The 17,012-nt window shown below is 43.5% G+C and overlaps 1 long non-coding RNA gene across 1 annotated transcript; it reads left to right on the top strand.

Annotated features, from left to right (window-relative positions):
• Window positions 1-665: 665 nt before the first annotated feature.
• Window positions 666-15,422, top strand: LOC122495638. The gene is made up of 2 exons (XR_006300522.1): window positions 666-816; window positions 14,630-15,422. It is a non-coding gene; the product is annotated as an uncharacterized LOC122495638 (long non-coding RNA).
• The last annotated feature ends 1,590 nt before the right edge of the window (window positions 15,423-17,012 follow it).

The following is a 17,012-nucleotide window of genomic DNA, read 5'->3' as shown; positions in this document are numbered from 1 at the left end:
TGCTTATACTAAAAATTATTTGTTGTTTATGAAATTCAGATATTACTGGGGGTCTTGTATTTTATCTGGTGACTCAAGTTTAAAGATCTTGGAAAAAAAGTAACCTCCCAACCTTGTTACACTTTATTATGTTGCTTTCACATTTTTCCATGAGTTATTTTATGTGTATATTTTGCTTTCTAAGTAGATTATAAACTCCTCGAAAGTGGAAACTGTCTTTTGTTTTTGTAGCCTCCTCCTCCCCACTGTGCTCCCCACACAATGCTGATCATCAGTTTTGAGCTCATGTTTGATGATGAATGAATACATCCAGGGAGCTTTGTTTTGGGTTAAAGAGAAAACAACCTGCATCCTTGAGAGAAATCTTTGACTGAAACATAAAATACTGTAAAGCTGAGTAAAAATTATTTTTAGAACCAATCTAAATTTCTAAGGCTGATTAGAGTACAGCCAGAAATTTATTACCGTATTTTCTTCTCACAAAATTACCCCATTATCTCATCTGTGATACACATTTTTATTACATTTTGTAGCTGCTTCTTGCTTCACTTAAAAAAAAATTATAGCAGCAGTTGCTTTCCATGGCTTTAATCACTAAGCCACCGCAAACGACTGCCTTATACCAGATTCACTATCTGCCACGTCATAATCTGTGTTGGTAAAACTCGGGCTCTTTTGAATCAGCAGAGGGAGCCAACTTCAGTTTTGACTTCTCTCTGCGGTTTAAGAATTAGCTGACTTCTAAAAGTTCAAAAGTAGAGGCGACTATTTGAAGGCCATTTATTTGTTCTTAGGATTGACAATGTGGGCCTAGAGGTAAGACGCTAACGAATTCAATAACCAGTATCAGGTTTTACGTTAACAATGGAGTGGGGCGCGATTAAAGCTAGTACCACGGATTGCGGTTATGAAAGCAGTTTAATTTGCTGCTAATTCTCTGCACAAAATGTTCTGGTGTACGTCAGGGTTTTGACATTTTAATCTTGGTTTTTGAAAGAACTGACAAGATTGCAAAGAAAAAACAGAAGGAAGGGGCAATGGCTGAGGAGTGTTTTGTCCCTGGGACAGTCGCGAGAGGCAAACAGACCAAAAAAAAAAAAAAAAGGAAGGTGGTTTGAAGGGTGGGGTGGGCACAGGAGGAGGAGGGGGAGGAGAAGGAGGAGGAGGAGCTGTTCTTTTTATCTAAAAGGAACAAAAAGGGAAGTAGTGGTAAAAAGGGGGAGAAATGGTGTGTCTGGTGAACCTAATCAGAGGAATTCTCAAGCAAAGAGTAGTTTGGGGCCTGTGGTAGGAAGAAAGGAAGTAGGAACACAGTAAGAGGAACCCTTTTTAGCCCACTTGGAAGGCTGGAAGGGGCACTGGAAGAGAAAGCAGCGGTAGCTGCTGCTTCTGAAGTCATTGTGAACTAGAAAGGAGGGTCCTGACCAGGACAAGCTGGAATTAAGGGTAGGTATAAAGAAAACTGTGGAAAAAAGCTCTGGTAAGAGGAGAGATGGACTCAGTTTGAAAAAAGAGAAAAAAGGGAAATTATTTTATTTAAAAAAATTTTTTAATGTTTATTCATTTTTTGAGAGAGAGAGAGAGAGTGAGAGAGAGAGCTAGTGAGCATGAGTGGGGGAGGGTCCGAGAGAGAGGGAGACACTGAATCTGAAGCAGGCTCCAGGCTCTGAGCTGTCAGCACAGAGCCTCATGTGGGGCTTGAACTCACAAACTGTGAGATCATGACCTGGCGGAAGTGGGATGCTTAACCAACTGGGCCACCCAGGCGCCCCAAAAGGGAAATTATTAGAGAGTTACATTGTAGAATCTATTTTAATTTAATTTAATTTAATTTAATTTATTTCAGGGAGGAACATTTTTAATTACCATTTCAAATTCTTAAATGGTTGTTAATTTGTATTTTCTTCAGTCTATTTTGGCATTATATATGTATATATATATTTAATTTTATTTTTTATGTTTTATTTTTTAAAATTTACATCCAAATTAGTTAGCATATAGTGAAACAATGATTTCAGGAGTAGATTCCTTAGTGCCCCTTCCCCATTTAGCCCATCCCCCCGCCCACAACCCCTCCAGCAACCCTCTGTTTGTTTTCCATATTTATGAGTCTCTTCTGTTTTGTCCCCCTCCCTGTTTTTATATTATTTTTGTTTCCCTTCCCTTATGTTCATGTGTTTTGTCTCTTAAAGTCCTCATATGAGTGAAGTCATGATTTTTGTCTTTCTCTGACTGACTAATTTCACTTAGCATAATACCCTCCAGTTCCATCCACATAGTTGCAAATGGCAAGATTTCACTCGTTTTGATTGCCGTGTAATACTCCTTTGTACATATATACCACATTTTCTTTATCCAATCATCCATTGATGGACATTTGGGCTCTTTCCATCTTTTGGCTATTGTTGGTTGATAGTGCTGCTCTAAACATGGGGGTGCATGTGTCCCTTTGAAACAGCACACCTGTATCCCGTGGATAAATGCCTAGTGGTGCAATGGCTGGGTCGTAGGGTAGTTCTATTTTTAGTTTTTTGAGGAACCTCCATACTGTTTTCTAGAGTGGCCGCACCAGCTTGTGTTGTAGAATCTATTTTAAGACAATTATTTTTTTGTTACTAAATTTAAAAATTTAAAAATCTTTTAGGTTTTTTATTATTTTTTTTTACTTTAAAAAATTTTTTTTTTCAACGTTTATTTTATTTTTGGGACAGAGAGAGACAGAGCATGAACGGGGGAGGGGCAGAGAGAGAGGGAGACACAGAATCGGAAACAGGCTCCAGGCTCTGAGCCATCAGCCCAGAGCCCGACGCGGGGCTCGAACTCCCAGACTGCGAGACCGTGACCTGGCTGAAGTCGGACGCCTAACCAACTGCGCCACCCAGGCGCCCCATAGGTTTTTTAGAAATCTGTTATGGAAGGCTGTCATTTGAGGTCTCTTCTATTTGAGCGTATAGGGCCACCATCAAAAATTTTCCCCCAAGCGATAAAGAGCTTTAATTAAAATATCGCCTGTAAGTTCACCACCCAGATATAAGTAACATTTTGATACTTACCCTTCTGGAAAATGCATGTGTCCACCTGCAGATAGAATGGATATGTAATCAGGCAGTGGGATCACACTGTATGTAATCATGGTAGCAAGCACTTGCCAGGAGCTTAGGATATGCTGGGCCCTGTTCTCAGGGCTTTCCCTGTAATACTGCATTGAATCCTCACAAAACCCCAGTAAGGTAGTACTTTCATTCCCACTTTAGAAATGAAGCCCAGAGAGGTTAAGAAACTTGCTCAAGATCACATAGCTAATAGTTGGGGTGTGATTCCAGACCATTTGATTCTGGATGTGTTTCTAACCCTTATAACCATCTTTCATGTTAGTGCTCTGCAGTCTGCTTTCTTTTCACTTAAAAATAATGTATAAGGGACATCTTTTCATGTCAGTATAGATCTTCACCATTAATATCACATGTATGTACTCAATCCTCTTCTGATGGGCATATGGGTTGTTTCACGTTTTTTTGCTACTGTGTACATACATCTTTGTTCATTTACTTTTTGAAATAATATACTTCTAAAAACGGGATTTTTTTTGCAGGGGAGGGCATTGTGAACTCATTGTGAACTCACTGTGAGAAAGATTCTCAATGAGCATTCTACCAGCAGCGGGCTCTGAAGGCTTGACAGCTAATCTTGGAGTTGGACTTCCAAGCCAGAGGTTCCCTAGTGCCACCTAGTGATACTATCTCTAAATTGTAGTAGCAGCATTTTGAGATCATTCAAGAATGAACACTCCAGGAAGGATTTTGAGCAAAATGTTGTTCAGTTTTTCACTATTGTAAATAATACTGTAATTATCCAAGTTACTCATATTTGAGATCACTGTTTTAGTGAATAGAGTCATTAACAATTCTTTACATCATCACAAGGTATAAACATATTTTTTTTTGTCTATCATAGAATTTCACTTATATCTTGAATCAAACAAACAAACAAACAAACAAACAAAAAAACCCAAACATAACAAAGCAAAAACCCAGACTTACAGATACAGGGAATAGTGATTGCCAGAGAGTAGGGGAGTTTGGGGGGGTGCAAAATGGGTGAAGGGTATCAAGAAATATGAACTTCCAGTTTTAAAATAAGTCATGGGGGGGGTGCCTGGGTGGCTCAGTCAGTTAAGCGTCTGACTCTTGATTTCAGCTCGGGTCATGATCTCACGGTCATGAGACTGAGCTCCGAGTTGGGCTCTGTGTTGAGCCATTGAACTGAGCTTGGAGCCTGGTTCAGATTTTCTCTCTCTCCCTCTGCTTCTCTCTGGCTTGTGCTCTGTCTCTCTCAAAATAAATAAATAAGCATTAAAAAAAAAAAAAAGAAAACTTACTGTAAGAGAGGAGAGAAATAATCAGGCAGGTGATTCAGTGGGGCGAGCCAGGGGCTCCTCGACAGAAAAACAAGGTTCAATCAATATATCCCTGTGGTCATCTCCTAGCCAACCCTTTGGTTTCCTCGTGTAGAAAATACCAGGAATGCCTCTAGGGGCTTTTGCAGCTCCAATCATCTGGGAGTTTGGAATCCTGATATCTCTATGGGGCAGGGCCGGGGTAAGTGTCATCTCGAACCACGAACCACGGAGAGGCAGATGTGTGAAAAAGGAGACACCAGCAGAGAAAGGGAGAGGCGGGCTGGCTGAAGGGGACCTGTGAAGTGACAGGTGGCCCCAATGCACGCAGAATGGCCAGAGCTTTGGTTAGTGTTCTGTTTTCACCGTCCTGAACATTTTCAATAAGCTTTGAACAAGGGTTCTCACATTTTCACTTTGCACTGGGTCCCACAAATTATTACGTGGTCCTGGGTAGGGAACAGAATGGAGGTGGGAGGACAGCAGAGATGTGGCACGGATGGAAGAAAGTGCAGGGTATGCAGAGAAGGGGGCCCGGTCCCTCTCCTGACCCGTGCTGTTGGGCCCCCAAGCCCACACCAAATGCTCCCCCCATTACCTGAATCCTGGGGTCCCTGTCAGCTTCCTTTGCATAGCCCACAGCCCCCAAAAAGACAAACTTTCTGGTGTTTACTGTTCACAGACAAGTATTGTGTCAGGAACCCTCTTTTAATTTTTTTTTTTTTAATGTTTATTTATTTTTGAGAGAGAGAGAGAGAGTGCGAGCAGGGGAGGGGCAGAGAGAGAGGGAGACACAGAATCTGAAGCAGGCTCCAGGCTCTGAGCTGTCAGCACACAGTCCGACATGGGGCTCGAATCCATGAGTCGTGAGATCATGACCTGAGCCAAAGTCAGATGCCCACCCGACTGAGCCACCCAGGTGCCCTAGGAGCCCTCTTTTAGACTAGTTTTTTTTTTTTTTTTCCTGTGAATTTGGCAGAACTTTCACCTTAATACACAGTATTTTTAGGCGCTGGCTTGTGTTTGCAGAGGCCTGCAGAATAACAGGGTTAGAGAACATCTGTCCAGTGTGTGCACCGTGGGTGAGGGCCGTGAGTGGCCACCCTCACCCTGCTCAGGCATTCCTTTGTCTTCCCAGGCACAAAACAGCCACGAGAATCTAAAGACATTCTTTGAAGAGTTTGTGGCAGCTCATCCTTTGCAGAGGCCGCAGAGGTCAGGCAACAGGAGTCTAGAAGTGAAAGTTGGCCTAGAAAGAAATCCAACATAATCACTAAGTGTAAGCAGTTGTCTTTAACAGAATCCTGGACGATGAACTCACACAGCTGAGTTGACAGATTACCTGTTGGCATTAGACAGAATTGAGGGCTAAGTTACCAGGAGGGAATTTAATACATATTTATCCATCTTAAACAACATGCCAGGCGCTGTGATAGGCGCTTTAAATATATTATTTCATCTAATGTTCACAACATCCCAGGGTGGTTAAGCCCAGTTATTGGTCTCAGTTTGCAGATGAGGAAACTCAAATACAGAGAATAAAAATACATCTTAGGTCTCTGTAGTGGAATCAATATGCAGAGAGGTTTGTGAGGGTGGTGAAGGCGGTCTTTAAGGGAATATGGGGATGACTGATGTCCCATGTAGTCATTCCTAGATGTAAACAAAATGACTTATGTGAGTCTTCAAGGTCCTCCTCTGTCCACTGAGTTTCCTCCAACACTAAATGTCTGGAGTTGGGGGCTTGGGGCTTAGACTTCTCAGTCTTCTTATCTTAGATTTCTTAGATTCTCCCCTTGCCCCCATCTTAGACTTCTCATCTCTAAAGGACCAGTCAGAGAGACATGGTCTATAACAGCAGAGTTGTTTATTACACCTTTGTTGTCACTAACCTCTAACTGAAATGTAGTATTTCCTTCAATTATGAACATAGGCAGTGAACCACAGTTTGCAGGATCCTTGTTTGCAGGATCTGAGACTTTCTTCTTTTTTTTTTTTTAATGTTATTATTTATTTTTGAGAGAGAGAGAGAGAAAGAAAAAAGAAAGAAAGAAAGAAACAGAAAAAGAGAGAGAGAGAATGAGCAGAAGAGGGGGAGAAAGAGAGGGAGATACAGAATCTGAAGCAGGCTCCAGGGTCTGAGCTGTCAGCACAGAGCCCAACATGGGGCTCGAACTCACAGACCACAAGATCATGACCTGAACGGCAGTTGGATGCTTAACCGACTGAGCCACCCAGGCACCCCAGGATCTGTGACTTTCTTGTCAGCAGAAATCACGTATATTTTCATTTTACATTACAGGAGTTGTAGAGATTTCTGAATATCACTTACTCCCTTCACTGCTTTGAAAGTATAGTAGTTATGAGACCCATGGCTAGATCTTGTTACTGAATGCATAGTACTACATCACAAACTTCTGAGCATTTTATTCTTGTGGTAAAGATATATAGCACAGAAGTTGCCATTTGAACCATTTTGAAGTGTACAATTCAGTGGCATTAATTACATTGATGGTTGTACAACCATCCCCAGGTTTGAACGATATTTTGATAGCTATATTTTAATGTAATGGGTTTCCCCTTGTTTATATTATATTAAAAGCATTAGTCTCAGAACGGGTTACATGCTTCATCAGACTTCTAAAGGGCTCTGGGACCCATAAAGATTAAGAAGTCCTTATTTATAAAGTCTTTCCACTTTTAACATTCTGTGATTACATGATTCTAAACCAATCAAACTTTCTTTTAACAAATGGGGATTATAATATTTCTCTGCTCAAGACCTAGCCTTTGAGATGGCCACTTGACAAGCTTTGCGTTAAGTGTTGTGGAATACGGAAGGCAGGCGCTGAGTGTCCTTCAGCGCAGCATTGACGTTCTTGGCAAGACTTTGGCATGTTGAAGGCTCCCTGGAGACCCAGGACCTGGGATCACACAGCACAGGCCCTCTCTCTGAGAGCCGCCTGTGAATGCCACGGTCAGGAAGGGGACAGTGCTTCACTCCTGGGGCTCAGAATCAGGCCAGGGACCCAGAGACCAGGAGGAGGTCTGCTCCCCCTTGGGGGCACGCTCAGGATGGACCCCGTTAGCTGGCCGGTAGGACTTATCCACCAAGTGGTATCAGACATTTGGTATAGTTGGGGAAGTATCCATTCATTCGCTTTATTCATTTGTTTAGCCATGTAATACATTTTTACTGAGTGCCTACTTATGTGTCAGGATTACTTCAATGAAAAAAAAGGACAGAAGTTTTGCCCTCGTGGAGCTCACATTCTAGAGGAGGGAAGGCACAGGCAATAACCAAAATTTAAAAGTGCATCAGGGGCAACTGGGTGGCTCAGTCAGTTGAACGTCCGACTTCGGCTCACATCAAGACCTCGCGGTTCAGGAGTTTGAGCCCCCTTTGGGCTCGTTGCTGTCAGCCTGTCAGCACAGCATGGAGCCCGCTTTGGATCCTCTGCCCCCCTCTCCCTGCCCCTCCCCTGCTTGTGCTCTCCCCAAAATAAATAAACATAAAGAAATAAAATAGCATATAGTAATGATACATTTTGGGAAATGATACAGTGCTCTGGGAGGTGGGCTGGGTTGTAATAGTTGCTACGGTGTCCAGGGAGGGTGTTACTGAGAAGGTGACATTTGATTAAAGGCTTGAATGAGGTTGGGAGAGTGAGAGCGCAGACATTTGAGGCCAGATATACCAGGCAAAGGGAGAAGTGCAAAGGTCCTGAGGCAGGAGCACACGTGACACGTTTAAGAAACACCAAGGAGGCCAGTGTGGCTGGAGCTGAGACATGAGGTAGAGACGACAGACTGGTTATAGGAGTCAGCTCCTAGAGGGTCCTTCAGAGCACTGGGTTTTTATCTTAGGAAAGATCAGAAGCTGTTGGAGGGTTTCGAGTAGCTAAGGAAAATATCTGCTTTCAGTTTTTGCAGGATCAGCAGGAGGACAAGGTCTGAAAGTGCAGAGACCAGTAGAAGGCTGTTGCACGCATTCAGGAGAGGTGATGGTAGCTCAGACCGGGATGGTGATGGTGGCAGGGGCAAGAAATGGTCAGATTCTGCATATGTTTGAAGGTCAAGCTGACGGGATTTGCTAATAGATGGGATGTGAGGTGTGCTAGGAAGACAGGAACCGAGGATGATTTCAAGGTTTTTGACTTGAGCAACGTGAAAGATGGGGGCAGTTATTTTGTGGGCGTCTACTTTATGGCCGGCCAGAGTTAAACCTCCGGGAGACAACAGTGAGTGGAGCCCAGTCCCTGCCTTCAAGCAGCTGATAGTCCAGAGGGTGGGGTGAGGAAGGCAGAAAAACAGGCAGCCATCATACACCTTCATAAGCCTTGTACCATCTCAACGGCTTCCAGGGTGTCCTTACGACTCTTGTCCTCATCTGTCTAAGTAGATACTAATAGTCTTTATAATGGGTTTCTATACTGAATAAATAAAATAAAGCATGCAAAGCACTTAGCACAGCACCTGGGACATAATAAATGCTAGCCAATATTCAGCACCATCACACATTAGCAATCTCTGGCATAGATTTTATTTGGTGCCTAAAGGACAACTATATTTCCTAATTATAATTTTTTGGTTGGAATTTTATCGGTTGAACAGTTAAACTTCTTGCCCGTCGATGGATGTCTATATGGTAAAATAGGAGCAGCTTCTGAAATGAGAACTGATTTATGTTTTCATTGGGATTCAAGTAAATGTGGGGTATGGAAGGGCAGTGGAAAAAACATGCAATTCATATTATCAGTTGAAAATGAATGCATGCCACACAGTATTCCTTTCATCTGTTGTGCTTTGAGCTTTCTGCTGGTATTGTTTCGAAGGGTTCAAATTTCTGGATTTGATAGCTTAGGGAATTATCTGTTGATCTCTTTGGCAAAGAGGTGTGGGAGTTTATAAATATTAGTTTAGATAAATATAGCTTACGATGGACATTCGATTGTTCTATTACCATCTTTGAAAGACATAGTTGTGTACAGCCAGATAGGATCTCCCCACAGCCTGGCTACTCTTCACAGGGCTAACGAGGAAATAAGGGAGGGGAAAGACGAAGATTTTTTTTTTTTACCAGAGGCCCAGAGCTGCAAAGCTCCTCATTTCTTACTTCTATAAACCAACATATCAGCCAACAAATACAGCCCCTGACACGTTTTGTTTGCACATAGTCTGCACTTACTTACATGAGTGACTGAGTGAGTCTGAGGGCCGAGTCAGGCAGGGGCAGATAGAAATACGCTCTACAGAAAAATAATGGCACTTATCGTTCAGCGCAGGATGCTTTTTTCCCCAAGTTCTATCATTGACATTACACCCTGCCATCCTGACCCCTATGTAGTGAGTGGCCAGATGGGTGTCCTCAACTGCATTTTACAGAAGACACAGCTGAAACCCAATCACCTGCCCAAGGTCAAACTCTGAGAAGGTGGTGAGTCCCCGAATCCTTGTGGGATGTGCTGCCGCCAGCATGAGCTGCTTTATGAAATCGACACACCGACACTCAGATTCTGAGGTTCCAACTCAAATGAGATGGGCTCACAAAACACAGGATGGCCTCCCATATGAGATCAGGTGTGGCCCAAATCTCTTCCCACTAGAAGCCTCTGGTCCCTCTCACTCCATGCGCAGGTCTCAGCCTCTCTGTCTCGCCTAAGACCAGATGCCACTCTGGGAAGTAGGGATGAGGGCTCTCAGGGTCTGAGTTCCCGGCCTCATCATCAAGTTGCCGTGCTGTCGGCACTGCCCTCACCCTGGTGGCCCCATGTTTGAGGGCAGGTTTCTGTCCTAGGTAACCCAGTCTTGGGACATTGCGTTTTAGCAACTGGGTTCATCTCTCGATAGTTACTCACCTTCTTTGTGGCTGATCTGTGTTCCCGGTAGATCGATCTGTCTGGATTTAGGGGTTTTTCTGTTTCTCAGGTCCTTGCCTTCACTGCAGCTGCTCAGAATCCCTTCTCCAGGGTCTATGCATGCCTCACACCTGCTCCACAAAGGTAAAATGCCCTTGGTACTAACCATCACTCTGCCACCGCGCTGGACTTTGTGTCTCAGCCCCCTTCTTAGCACAGAGTTCCCATGGTCTTGGGGAATCCTCCCTGCCTGTCCTGGAGCAGGCCCATTCTGTCTGGCCCTCTGATCACTCCTAGCACAGAGCAACCTGGGCTCAAGTAAGTGCAGCCGAGGTCAGTCTCCAGCTCCCTGCTGAGCCACATAAGGAGAAATGTGGGCCCCCATGTACACTTAGCCAATGACCTCCCATATTTTGAATAGTCCCCTAACATGGCTGTATATGAAGTTCTGTGTCATTCGATGGCCTGCCATCGTCAACTCTCATAAACTTGTCCCGTGGGAGACTTGACAGGCAGGGCCTGGGAACAGTGGGCTGATTGGAAATGACGATCATTATTGTACAACATGGAGACATAAAACAGTCTGTCTTCATTAAAAAATTTGCTATTTTGCCCGCCATGGATTTTTGACATTAATTTTGATTTTTAAAATTTTGCATTAAAGTTTCATTTATGTCGGTTAATGAGGGTTTTTTGGCATCCCTCTAAACTTTGTGTTTTAGGCAGGTGCCTCAGTTTCTTCGTCCTCCCCCCAGCCCTGTCCATCACTTGCAGCCGGTCCTCTCTTCTCTGTGGTCCTTTATCACCATAAAAGCCAAATGCACCTCCTCCCCTCCCCTCGCACCTCTGCTGTCTTGTTTTCTCTGCCTTGCTCTGCACCTGCTCACCTCTGGGTCCCCACATTCGTCCTCCTTCCTGGTACACACACCACAGCATTTATTTCATCGTTTGCAAATTCCTCAACATCTCACATGTCTTCAGACTCGCTTTTTTCAGTCCTGGTCCTCATGAGAATCTGACTCAATGCCCTGAGACGCCACGTCTGCAATCCTCACAGCCTCCCACCCCAGGAGCACTGCTGGAGGAGGGGCAGGAGGACTGCTGGCTTCCTTCCGGCTCCCCTCTGCCATCCCTTGGTTGCCGATTCCCTGGTCTCACATAAGAGGACATTTGCCGTCGAGGCTCACTCAGGTATCCACGGGGACCTCCCTCTCCTTCTTGGAGTCTCCCGCTGGTAAGCTGGAGCCTGCCCACCTCCCTCACTAAAGACTGAAGTGGAGCTGACTCTCCCCACTAAAGAAGAATCCTACCACAATCTAGGATATTCTGTTGTCTTGTAGCTTTCTTGTCCCAACCTTGGCCTTGCTCTTGAACTTCCCCTTGACTTTCACTTCTAGTCCTTTATAGTTACCTGCTTCATGGGCCACATCTTCAATTGTTTGTCACTGGAAACAACTAGCAGATGTAGCCTTAATTTGCGACCGGTTCACCCCAAACATTGGTCATTTTCTCTTTCCCATGGACTTACTCTTTCTTGGACTCCTCCACCTCCTCTCCGCTTCTCTGATCCTGCTCACCTTCTTCCAGCCTTTCAACCCTTTAGGCTCTTCATCCCCTACTGGCTATTTCGTGCGTCTTCACCTGAACTGCTCTATCAACTCCTCTGCCCACAGACCCCTCCATCTCTCGGCCATATAATTCAAACCCTAACCTGATCTGTCTCCTGTCTTCCTCAAGACTTCTTGTTGGAAATTGTTGGAGAAAGACACAAAATGGTACCGCCTCTTGATCCAGCATCAGCTTGCTCCTCTGCTGGGACCCCCTCCCCATAGTATAATAATGGCCCCCTGTTGCAAGGGGGGCGTATTCAAGTAGACTCAGAGGGTTGGTACATTGTACCTTTGCCACCATTTGCAAGCCTCATCCTCAGTGGTTCCAGTGGTGACTTTCTTTTCCTCTGGGTTCTCTATATTCTGTGGTAACTAGCATCTAGAAAATTCCTCAGATGGATCTTGAGACCAAAACATCACTTTGAACCTCATAAATCTTAAGTCCAAGAAACCAAAAATTTCATAAATCTTAAACCTCTCAGCTGGGAGTATACCTATGTATACACCAATTGAAAAGGAGACTAGAGGGGCTCCTGGGTAGTTCAGTCAATTAAGCGTCCGACTTCAGCTCAAGTCACAATCTTACGGTTGTTCATGGGTTTGAGCCCTATGTTGGGCTCTGTGCTGACAGCTTGGAGCCTGGAGCCTGCTTTGGATTCTGTGTCTCCCTGTCTCTCTGCTCCTGACTCACTCATGCTCTGTCTCTCTCTCTCAAAAATAAAATAAACATTAAAATTTTTTTCAAAAGGAGACGAGAACACATTTTGGGCTAAAAGGGAAAGTTAGACATCATTAAGTAGTGAATTACACCACAAAGCTACCATCCAAAGGAAAAACCAGGCCAACTTTGAAATAACTACTGATTGAGACCCATGTCCTCTGAGCTGAGGGTCTGGTGTAAGTCCTACTGTTTCCCACCAGGGTAGCCCCACCTTCACATTGTCTGCTAACCAGATAGCTAGGAGAGTTGCCCTAGGACCCGCCACAGCAAGAGGCCAGGGGACTCTGAGTCTTGGCTTGAGAAGCGTTTGGAAGATGGGGCAGAAACTCAGGAGATCTACAGGTGTTGGTTTGCAATCTCAGGAGCTTCTCAGGGGCAATCTGGAACCAACCCCTGTATGTGGAGTTCAGGGAGAGACTGAAGAAAGAGGCAGGCCACACCAGATTGGTGGGTGGCAGATTCAATAAGCAAAAGAACTTATATACAAGGCTTGTCTCAGATGCCATACGGTGAGTACATCTGTGTATCTGCCGGCCAGAATCTTAAAGATTTATATAGACGACTTAACTGGGTTCAGTCACATATACTGTACAGACGGTCTGAACAACAAGTCATTATCTCAAGGCTATGTCTTTAGGGCAGCTTCTGGGAGTGGAAGGGCAAGTGGAATGCACATTCCAAGGACAGGGGGAGGGGTGGGGAGCTCTGATCGCCAAGGTCCAGATCCTGGGTAAACTGGTGGTCACATCCTCTTGAAGACCTCCCCCAACAACAGGTGCCATTGAAGGCAGAGGTGAGTCTGAAGCAGTCAGGGAGTCTCAGCCAGCTCTGACAGAGCAGAGAGCCAGCCTAGGGGTGAGTCTATTTGCAGAAGTAGGAATTAGCGATGTGCTGGTAAACTAGTTCTCAGGAGGGAAAGAAAAAGCCCAATTCATAGTGTTTGCTGATTTCTGTGCTGTAAATACTCCTACTCTGGTTGATTGCAAGCTATCAACGTGATGTTACTGAACATAGAGCTGAGAAAAGACATATATGGGGTGCCTGGGGTGGCTCAGTCGGTTGGGTGCCCGACTTTGGCTCAGGTCATGATCTTGTAGTTCATGGCTCTGAACTACAGCGTCGGGCTCTGTGCTGACAGCTTAGAGCCTGGAGCCTGCTTTGGATTCTGTGTCTCCCTCTCTCTCTGCACCCCACCCCCCACCCCAGCTCATGCTCTGTCTCCCTCTCAAAAATGAATAAACATTAAAAATTTTTTTTAAAAACACTAAAAACAGAAAAAAAGAAAACTATATATGCTCGGTTCTCGATAGCCACTATGAGCTGGCTCTAGAACACTGTTATCATTAGTGGAAGCAGTGACAAGAGGGACAAGGGACCATGACCCTGATCACCACAAAGGCTAGGGAGAATCCAGAACCAAGAAAAAGGATCCGGATGCTGTTTTCACACCCTCTTTCCCTGTCTCTGAAGTAACATTCTCCATAGAAGGCCTACATTTCTCTGCATATCTGAGTTAAACTAATAGTAGGTTTGGGGCCGTCAAACATATGGCATAAAATCTAAGCTCACGTATGTGACATTTGGGGCTAACTGATCTGCTCCTGCCTGTTTCCAGACTCGTTTCTTATTTTTTGCTATATGTGCTTCTTTTTTTTTTTTTTGCCTGCCTAACTTCTATGTATTTTTAAAGACTTAACTCAGACGTCAAAAAGCCTTCTCTGAATTCTTTAGAATTCAGTGCTGTCTAGTAGAATGTTGTACAACAGTGGAAGTATTCTGGATTTGCACTGTCTCACATGGTAGCCATTTGCCACATATGGCTTTTGCCACTAAGGAACTGAATTTTAAATTTCAGTTAATTTTAATGAATTTAAATTTGAGTAGCCACATGTGGTTTAATGGCTACCATATTGGGTAGCACAGCTCTATACTGACGTGGGTGCCTCTTTTCATGTTCATAAAATACATTTTGTGTTGCTCTCACTTTGCATTTACCTTATTATGTCACATTTGTTGTTTTTCTTTGCTTGTCTCTCCTCACCAGATGTCGCCCTCATTGAGGGAAAGGAATGTGCTTACAACGCAGCAGACCCTCAATGTCGTTGAACGTGTGAATACTGCTGGATTTTTCCGACACTGGTATCTGCCTCTTAGACTTTTCCCTGTAGGCTCGGCTGCCTGAATGGACCTTTATCTGCAGGCCACCAACTAGACTTGACGTTCTTCTAGACTTACTTCATTCCACTTGAATTTCCACCCCCGTAATTGGCTTTCCTGGAAGAGCAACTCACTTTTCACTTCTATACTCTACCTAGATTAACATCTAAGGCTTTACCTGGACCATGACTTAAGGTAGCCATCTTTCCATCTCTGGACTGATATGTTGGTTTCCTTTTCTTCTGATTCATGCTTTTATATGCTGGCCCTTACAGTTATATCCCTTGACTTTATGTACATATAGCCATATTTTAACCTATATCAAAAGTGTACCTACATTTGGCCTGAGGCTTGCCCTCTCTCAATCATTTCCAGCCTGCCACTTCTGAAGAATTGGGTTTGCTTCACTGGTTTATGAGACATACACATTTTCTTTTATGATCATCATTACTCTCTCTATATATGCCCTTCCAAGAGGTTCCTCCAGGCCCTTTAAAACTTGATCCTATAATTACTGTAAGCCTCTCTTGTACCCTGGTCATTTTGCCTAACTATAAGATTTAAAATAAGCCAGGTGATTAGCTGAGTGGAAATTAATATGTATTGTTCACTGTTTGTTTAAAAAAAGTAAAAATGTCTAATAAATATCCAAACTGAATATTAAATAACATTTTATGTAAGTGGTCATATAATTTTCTTCTTTATCCTGTTCATGGGATGAATTACACTGATTTTCAAGTATAAATCAGTATTATATTCTTGGAATAAACCCAGCTTGGACGTGATGGATCATCCTCTTATAGCTACACTTGGTTGATAATATTTTGTTTTGGATTTTGGTATTTATGTTCACAAGAGAGATTGGTCTGCACCTTTTCCTTCTGCTACTATCATTGTCTATTTTTGGTGTTATGGTCATGAGGGTCTGATAAAGTACAATTGGAGTATAAATACTCCAGCTCTCTTGCAATTTGGGTGATAGACAGGAGGTATTGCAGATTTCCCCTGTGGACTCAGGCTTTGGATAATCCCAGTGGCAAAAACAAACAAACAAACAAACAAACAAAACACACACACACACAACCAAAAACCAGCTCTTTTTTGTCTGCCTTCCCTTCCTTGTCTCACTTCCCCACTACCCTACCAATGTTTCCTCTAATCATCCCTTACACTCAAATCATTCTCTTGGAATCTGCTTCTGAGAGGAACATAAACTAAGGATTGTGGGCTCTCAATTCCTGACTGTTTTGGTAGCTTCTGAAAGCCTTCAAAAAGATATGTGGTGAATTCTATCCAACTTTTCTAGTTGTTCTTGGTGACAGAGTTGGTTGAGTATAATCTAGTCCATCATGGCTGAAAACGGAAACACTTAATGATATTCTATTTACACATCATATATCTGTCATAAAAAAAGAAAATGCCCTTTGGGCATTTTGGTAACTTTCCTAATAGTAGAGTTCAGTCTTTGATATCTATGAATTCTGATTTAAAGTAACCCTGGTAACATAGACACTTTGTTTTAAGTTTATTTATTTATTTTGAGAGAGAGAGAGAGAGAGAGAGAGAGAGAGAGAGAGAATGCACCTGAGGGAGGGGCAGAGAGAGAGAGAGAGAGAGAGAGAGAGAGAGAAGGAAAAAGAATCCCAAGCTGGTTTGAGTCTCAATCTCATGAACTGTGAGATCATGACCTGAGCCGAAATCAAGAGTCAGATGTTTGACTGAGCCGCCCAGGCGCCCCAACATAGCCACCCTTAATGTTTATTATTTACTCTGAAGGCTTATCTTGGAGTCAGATCCCTCCTGAGGAAGGTTCACGCTTCTGGGACTCAGGCCAGTTTGGGGTTCCTCTACTTCTCCATCACCTGTGTTCTCCTCTGTATGTGGCATTACCCTGGTAATTAAAGGTAAGCCTCAGTTTATCCTTCTAGCTTCCTTATTGCCTTGGAAATTCGCTGTGCCTCCTGATTCCCCTACATCTCTTCAAAGCAGAAAAAGACACAGTAGACAATGAACCTCATGTTCACTATGACAACAACATTTTGTTCTCCTGAACAACAAGAATTCAATTTCCACTTTACTTTAAAAGAGGGAAACATTTCTGTTCTCAGCCACTACTGCATCTCGAGCTTCTTACATATTGCTAAATTTTAGTATGAGAGCATTTCACTCATTGTTTGAGTTGTCCCCCCTAATCTACAACTTTTATAAGTAGCACTTCTTAAAAGGGACACATACCTTTTCCCAGAATACGTTTCTAAACAACTTTGAAA

The sequence above is a fragment of the Prionailurus bengalensis genome, chromosome F2 (assembly GCF_016509475.1).
Source record: "Prionailurus bengalensis isolate Pbe53 chromosome F2, Fcat_Pben_1.1_paternal_pri, whole genome shotgun sequence".
NCBI lineage: Eukaryota > Metazoa > Chordata > Mammalia > Carnivora > Felidae > Prionailurus > Prionailurus bengalensis.
Note: the sequence above shows the minus strand (reverse complement) of the source record. Positions and strands in the feature narration are given on the sequence as shown.